A 7,810-nucleotide genomic window follows, 5' to 3' on the forward strand; every position below is an offset into this window, starting at 1 on the left:
ACCACGCCCCCCTGCAGGAGAGGGGGGTGTGCTTTGAGATCAGCTGCTGGGCTGTCAGAAGAGGGGGAGGACAAGAGATCTCCGTGTTTTATTCTTATATGATTATGAGTCGTTATTCATTTGTTTTAAAGCTCAATAAATAACAAAGAAGACCTTTGATCGGCACTTTTCTAATTTTGTCCGGAAGATTTAAACTTTAACGGACATGTTGACAGGCGAAACAAAATCTAACTGAAACTCTGCCGCACGGTCCCCTCGTCCCTTGGAAGAGGCGGAGAGGTGGCTGTTTGTCATCTGCTGGTGGACTAACCGGAGAGAATTACATCGCTTGCCTCGAGGGGGAGGGAGAAAAAGAGCCACAGCGGAGAATAAACAGAAGGGCAACCATGGCAACCATGCGCAGGAAGACACATATTCATGTATAAAAGACGTACAAAAGTGCATTTTGCATGATAGGTCCCCTTTAAATGTATTTATTTATTTAAAATGTGAAATGTTACCAATATACTCACGGACCACTAGGGGGTGCTCACGGACCACCAGTGGTCCGCGGACCACACTTTGAGAAGCACTGCTCTATACAGTCATATAATGGCAGAAGATATCAAGAACATACATGTCAATAGGTCATGATGATTGTTTTTGTGAAACCTTGAATATACACACTCGTTGAACGGCTCCGTTACAATTAGTAGTTCATAAATAATCATAATGTTGGTGAATCAGTTAAAAGACCTAAATTAACTCAAAAAGTGCTTTTTTCACCAGCAATAGCTTAATTGCCAAGGTACAATCGAAATAGATGCGTTTTCAGTCTACGATGAAGATATGCAAAGTTTCTGATGTCAATGGGGAGTTCATTCCACCATTTAGGAGCCAGGATAGCAACCAGGTGTGTTTTTGAGGGGTTCCTGGGTCCCACTCTCAGGGATGGAGTAGCACCTGCTTTGACTGCAGCTTTAGAAACTTCTGGATTCAGTCTGAAAGCATCCTTTTTTAACTTTAAACATGATCTTTAATAATGTTGTAGTTGAACTCTGAGAGGTGGACTGGCTGGACTCCTCACTGGGACTCTGGTTCTGGACCAGTTTGCAGGGTCCAGGAGTTCTTGGAGAGAAGGAGCGCTTCCTGCCGCAGGACTCGGGGGATGGGAGTTCCTGAACATGGAGAAACAGCTTCAGTTATTATGCTCCAAATATCTGGAACAAAGTCACAGAAAGAATGTGTCTGCAGCTCAGAGAGTCCTGCTGGGAACCCACACATGTTGGGGAGCCCAAAGTGTGATGATAGAAATGTACAGTACGGGTCCCCAGCACATAGAAGCTGCCGGATGCTAACCTGCACATGTTGGGAGAGCTTTACAGATCAGGAGAGGAACTAAGTACATTTACTCAAGTACTGTCCGTACACCCTATCCGTTTTTAAGAGTGCGCTTAAGACCTTCCTTTTTGATAAAGCTTATAGTTAGGGCTTATTAGATTCAGCCCCTAGTTTTGCTGATATAGGCTTAGTTTGTCGGGGGACATTTTCCTTCTTCCTTCGCTCTGTCTATACCTGTGTACTCTCATGTTCCGATTAACCCAGCTTCCCCAAATGACTTTCTTTTTGGTGTCTATATACGCCGGGATCCGGAGTCATGGATGATCCTGCGGTCCTGTGTCATGGATTGCGAGTCCTGGATCTTGAGTCGTGGCTGTGGTCCTGGATCATAAGTCCTGGATGGATATCCTCGTGGATTCATCTTCTTATTATACACACATGCATTTCCAAACATTTGGACTACCTATGTTGCAAATGTATTATCTTTTCAATTTATACACGGCATCTATTGCACGTCTGTCCGTCCTGGGAGAGGGATCCCTCCTCTGTTGCTCTCCCTGAGGTTTCTCCATGTTCCCCTTTAAACTGTGGGGTTTTCTCTGGAAGTTTGTCCTTGTACGATGTGAGGGTCTAAGGACAGAGGGTGTCGTATTGTCATACTGATATTCTGTACAAACTGTGAAGTCCACTGAGACAAATGTAACATTTGTGATATTGGGCTATATAAATAAACATTGATTGATTGATTGATACTGTACTTAAGTACTCTTTAGAGGTACTTGTACTTTTGAGGTACTTGTACTTTACTTGAGTATTTCCATTTAATGTTGCTTTTTACTTTTAATCCACTACATGTATTTAATACCTAGCAGGAAACCGATGGACTGTCCACTCCAAGTAGGGAATGAGTCCTTACCCCAAGTGAAGGAGTTCAAGTATCTCGGGGTCTTGAGGGAACAATGGACTGAAGAGAATCAGCGGGAGCTATATTGCAGTCACTTTACCGCACAGTTGTGACAAAGAGAGACCCGAACCAGAAGGCAAAGGCTACCGTCCATCTTCATTCCTACCCTCACTTCATCATGACCGAAAGAAGAAGATCACGGATACAACCGGCCGAAATGTGTTTCCTCCGAGTGTCTGGCATCAGGGATAAGGTGAGCTCAGTCATGGGGAGGGACTCGGGGTAGAGCTGCTGCTCCTTCACGTAGAAAGGAGTCAGTTGAGGTGGTTTAGGCACCTGGTAAGGATGCCACCTGGGCGCCTCCCTAGAGATGTTCCAGGCACATCCTAGGCTTGAAGGACACTAACCCCTAGATTCCACCGGGTCCGTCTGCGTCGCGTTACGGCGTTCGCTAAGATCGCGGCCACCCAAAATAAACTCATTTTGCAGACCCTATCCCTCCGTAGTCTTTCAAGTAGGAGGAGAAATGCCAGCATTCTCCTCCGGGTTACAGGCTCTGTGTAAATGATATATAGAATAATTTTGATGATGAATGCGTTTTTTTTACCACTAAAATACAGCAACACATCTTTAATTCATGTCGTTTATAACTGGGATATTATAATTATTATTAACTTTGTCTGCACAAAGCAGCCTGTCCAGGAAATATGCCCAAATCAACAAACACTGCGAGCCGGCAGGCAAGATGCTCCGCTTCTGAAACGCTTCTGAAACGCGCCCGGTAGGGTCTGACGCCGGAGGAGGCTGGACCAAAACCGCGGCGCAGGCGTAACGCGGCGCAGCCGGACCCGGTGGAATCGAGGGGTAAGGGGCAGACCCAGGACCAGGTGGAGGGATTATATCTCCACACTGGACTGGGAGCTCCTTGGACCCACCAGTCAGAGCTGGCTGATGGGAAGGGGAAGTTGGGCCCCTCTGATGGAGCAGCTACCTCCGCTACCTGACTCCAGATCAGAGGTGGAAGATGGATGGAAAATATACTGTCACTTCATTTAATATTGAGGAAAGCTAACAGAAAGTCTCTCATCAGCTGCAGCCTTCTTCTTTATCTTCCTAAATGCCTCCACGCTCCTCATACGTCTCAAACTCACCCAGAAATAAATGAACTGAGAACAAATCAAACCTGAGCTGCAGATTTCTCTGGAATCCCAGAAAAACTCTGAGCAATAACTACATTTTATTCTGTGGTGAAACCTCAATAAATAAACTTCAGTTGGTACGACCTCTCACCTTTCAGTCTGTCTTCACTTCCTGTCACCTGAGAGGAGAGGGAGAGAGAGAGAGAGTGAATAATGATGATGATAAAACAAAGAGAAACAGCCAGAATGATGAAGAGAGAGAAACCAGAGTGTGGTTTTCCTCTGAGGACATGCTCCATCAAAGAGTTTCATATCTGGATGAATGGAGGATATTCAGTACTCACAGGTCTTCTGGATCTTGGCTCTGATCGTCTCATCATCTCTGATGCTGTAGGGATGAACACAATCCAACAGTTATGGATCCAGTTTAAAAGAAGTGTTTGTTCTTTGAGTCAGCTTCAGAGTCCCGACTGATCTCATGCTTTACATCCCATCATATCTTCTCTGCAAACACTACGACTGACTGCCACAGCTCTCAGCTGCATGACAGGAAGTAACAGTCATTAGTCAAGGAGCTAAAAACATCCCATCAAACACAGACTACCTTTTCCACTCTTCTGTCAAATCCCATATGTCTGGTGGAAAGTTGATGACTGACTAAATGTGGCTTTGCATTTCCAGCTGGCCTTCTATAGTTGATGGAAGAATGAGAGAGCCTGCAGTCAGTGGGTAACATCACTGATCTGTTTCCCCAGTGAGAGAAACACCTCCCTGTGTTTCATACAATACTGCTGAACCAGCAGAGACCCCTTACCTACCTGAGGGTCTCCAGTCTGCAGTCTGGACTCTCCAGAAGATCTCTCAGCAGCTTCTCATCTGAATCCTGCAGAGCGTTGAGACTCAGGTCCAGATGTCTCAGATGGATGTTGGACTTCAGAGCTGAGGCCAGAGCAGAACAGCTGATCTCTGACAATCTGCAGCTCTTCAGACTGAATAAAGAAAACATGAGGAGGATACAAATCCGTTTATAATGGGAACAGAAAAATCTGTCTACTTCAAAAAGTAAACTTTATCCTGTAAAACGATTATAACTTCAGATCACAGATTATAGCTTGTAGTAAATCACGGGAGGCTTCTTTTATTTTATTTGTATTCACAATAATGTTTATTTTACGTCAGAATGTAAAAATTACATTAGTTACGCATTTTTGTTCTCAAAAAACAGTGCATTGTGTGAAATACAACTGTGATTTTTATTAAATTAGTCAGTTTTTAAGGAAGGCCAGAGCTTCAGCTGTGTCAAATAGATTGTTCCCTTTAGTTAACGTTATTTAAAAAATAATTATATTCCGATTTGATCATGTCCCCTTTATTGTATTACAGAGAGCAATCTGAGCGTCCATTCCCATTGGATAACGGAGGATTTTACACCCGGAAGTAAGTATTCCCCTTACTGTCGATTGATTTTACAGTGATATCTGCACTACTCATCGACTAAAAAACACCAGATTATCCTTGTTAATTACACAACATTGATTGGTTTAAATTGTGTGCAATGCTTTTGTATTTTCCCCTTCGATTCGGAGAAACAATTTTTTTTTCAGAGTTTAGGATGGCAGAAGACACTAAACTACCCAGAATCCTCAGCTATTGTTCCGCTTTGCCTCAAGCTCTGTGATTGGTTGACCTCCAACTGCATTCCATATGAAAAAAAACGTTTGGTAAAAGATAAAACCATACTTTATTCAGCAGTGCTTGCTTTACTCTTTGAAAGTCATCACATGAATGCATCGTAATAAATGGTTTGGCTGCATTAAATATATTACACATCTGTCATAGTTCTTTATTTATCTACAGAGATCGGGCTCAGAATAGACCGGAAACTATTCTTTTACCGTTCAGTTTGAATTTCACAATAAAGTTGTAATATTTTTTTTGTTGATATTATTGTTTTTTTATTAACTACTAGACCACTGGGTCATGTTAAGACCATCTTTTCTGTGTTGCTGTGGGTTTTTTCCATCGCTTTTGTGTTACAAATATCAAAACAATAACTAAATATATCCGTCGTAAACTAAACCAGAAACAGCAGTATATTTTATTTTGTTAACACTGTAAACTTGACAGCTTTTGAACCCAAACCACCTACTGGTTAAAGCACGTTATTACACGTTTAGAGTAATGCAATGCAGGTAGATTGTGTTGCTTTTTCATGACTGTTTAAAATGCCTTTTTCTTAATCTCTTTCATTTTTGTAAAGCACTTTTGAATGTGTTATATTTGATGAAAACATTTAAATATTAAGAGTACATACAAAATAGTGGGAAAGTAGAAGGTCAATGATATAAATATAGAATAGAAAATATCAAGAAGATACTGTAAATGATATCTAGAATAAAACAGTTTAGTGCCTGATAGGAGGATGTGCTAACTAATGAGGTTGTATTTAAACATTAAAGAATACTTTAGGTTAAGGTCTTCTTTCAAATAAGAAAAAAGCTTTGGGGGTATCTACAGATACATATTAAGCCTGACAAAGTACTTAACGTCTAATATATTGCTTTCCTGCGATGTTAACTATGTTGAAGCCCTTATTTTAACTGATATTATACACATTAATTATACTCTTATGTCTGTAGATAGAATAAGAAATGTGCAGAATGACAGTTTAATGGTAGAGGTATTCACACATATTGATAGATGTCTTGTAATGCGCTGATGAGGAACCTGTGACCCAGGTTTTTCATCATTGCATAACTACACCGTAGTTGTGTATATGATGTCAATAAACCTTAGAAAATCTTGAAATCTTGAAAGGGATGTGCAAAATAGCAATTATATACAGTCTTTAATGAACTATTAGTAGAGAATAACGAGTAATGAATATACTTTATAGAGATCTGCAGATAAATGTTTAGTCTTCTCAAGCACCAACTTTCAAATAGGGATTCATTATAAAGCTAATTTATTTATTTAACTGCTTTTGTTATACAAATCTTACTGCAACAATTTTGTTTTGATAGGGAGCAAGGAGCAGACTGCGCAATTTATCTAGATTCGCGGGGAGAATGAAGCCCTCTTCACGGGGGCCTGTTGCGACCTCGGGAAAATAATTTAAACATATTATATAACACCAAAATAAGTACAGATAGATCTGACTCCATATTGAACAGTTTTGAAAACAATTTTGAAAACAGTTTGAAAATATTTTGCCTAGTGTCAGAAATTATTACCGGCACTTGTGACTGCAGCTGGTTGCTAGGTGACGGGGGCGGCAAAATGTAGGGGTAACTGCCGGTGACGTACGAGGACATGCTCGGTAGACCGTCTCATTTCGCAGTCCTCCACGGACTGCGAGGCTGAGTCCTCAGGAGGACCCAGCCTCTGCATTGGGACACAGCTAAATGAGTGCCGAGTGTTTAATGAGGAGTGGACAGCTACATATTTTTTCACCGATCTGCTACTGGCCCGGCCCGTCTGTCACATTTTAAAACTCATAGTGGCCCCCGAGCCAGAAGGTTTGCCCACCCCTGTGCTAGCCTGTTCCTTTCTTCGTTCTCCGAATGCCAGGAAGGATTCTTCCCTAGCCTCTGATGGACCTGACTCGGAAGACAAGGAAGCGTCCTCGACATTGAGAAACACCCCTTCACCAAGAGTGCCATGCTAGGACTGATTTAGGTACGAAAGCTTTTATGTGCGCAGCTCCTCTAGCTTGGAACACTCTGCAAAAATAACTGAAACTGAGCATCTTGGTTCCCCTACATCGGTTTGAAGCTCGGCTAGATGCAATGCAATTTCATACTCTTGGTACCTGTCATTGTCGATAGCAGGTTTGTAAATTACCGTCATTATGTTGTATGATGTACATACAACATAATGTATGCTGTTTTCATGTTTAACCGACGTGCTGCAGGTCTTCCTTGAAAAGGAGATCGTTTGATCACAATGGGATTTCACCTGGTCAAATAAAGGCTACAAACTAAAGAAGAAACTGCATTGTCACTTCCTGCTAGGCTTCAAAAAGGGGGCGGGGCTAAAGGTTGATTGGCTCGTTTAGTCCGAACCAGTGGCTAGCCGTGACTTGTATACCTCTGCGAATTCACAGCAGGACCACCAAACAGCTCCTGTCTTCACAGTAACTAGCAGAGACGAGCTTCTTTCATTTAACCCTTCACATTCCAACAGAAACTGAACGGGCGGATTCGAAGGATTTATTTCTTTGGAAATGTTATTTTAAAAACACAACTAAAACAAGTTATTTTGGTAAAACTAATGAGAAATATCACTAAAAAAATATTATTTTTTGGAATATCTTAGGACCTCAGAGAGGCTCGCCACTGGTTTAGAATGACAGATGATTTAACGAATCACACTAGTTTCTAGGCTGACATGAAGAATCGTCTAAATCTCAATATTCTATTCGATCTAGTGACTATTTTAGTTTCTA

General features: G+C 41.7%; 2 long non-coding RNA genes across 3 annotated transcripts in view; one reads left to right on the plus strand and one right to left on the minus strand.

Moving 5' to 3' along the window:
- Positions 1–542: 542 nt before the first annotated feature.
- LOC307035687 lies at positions 543–4,328 on the minus strand. The gene is made up of 3 exons (XR_013807151.1): positions 4,182–4,328; positions 3,708–3,751; positions 543–1,157 (listed from the first exon to the last, which is right to left on the minus strand). It is a non-coding gene; the product is annotated as an uncharacterized lncRNA (long non-coding RNA).
- Positions 4,329–6,637: 2,309 nt separating this feature from the next.
- Positions 6,638–7,810, plus strand: part of LOC307035689 — a 4,518-nt gene continuing 3,345 nt past the window's right edge. The window contains exon 1 of one of the 2 annotated variants that reach the window (XR_013807153.1): positions 6,638–7,193. This is a non-coding gene — a long non-coding RNA (uncharacterized lncRNA). The remainder of the gene's footprint in view (positions 7,194–7,810) is intronic. The other variant, XR_013807154.1, reaches the window with a different exon arrangement.

The sequence above is a fragment of the Notothenia rossii genome (assembly GCF_949606895.1).
Source record: "Notothenia rossii genome assembly, chromosome: 4".
Taxonomy (NCBI): Eukaryota; Metazoa; Chordata; class Actinopteri; order Perciformes; family Nototheniidae; genus Notothenia; species Notothenia rossii.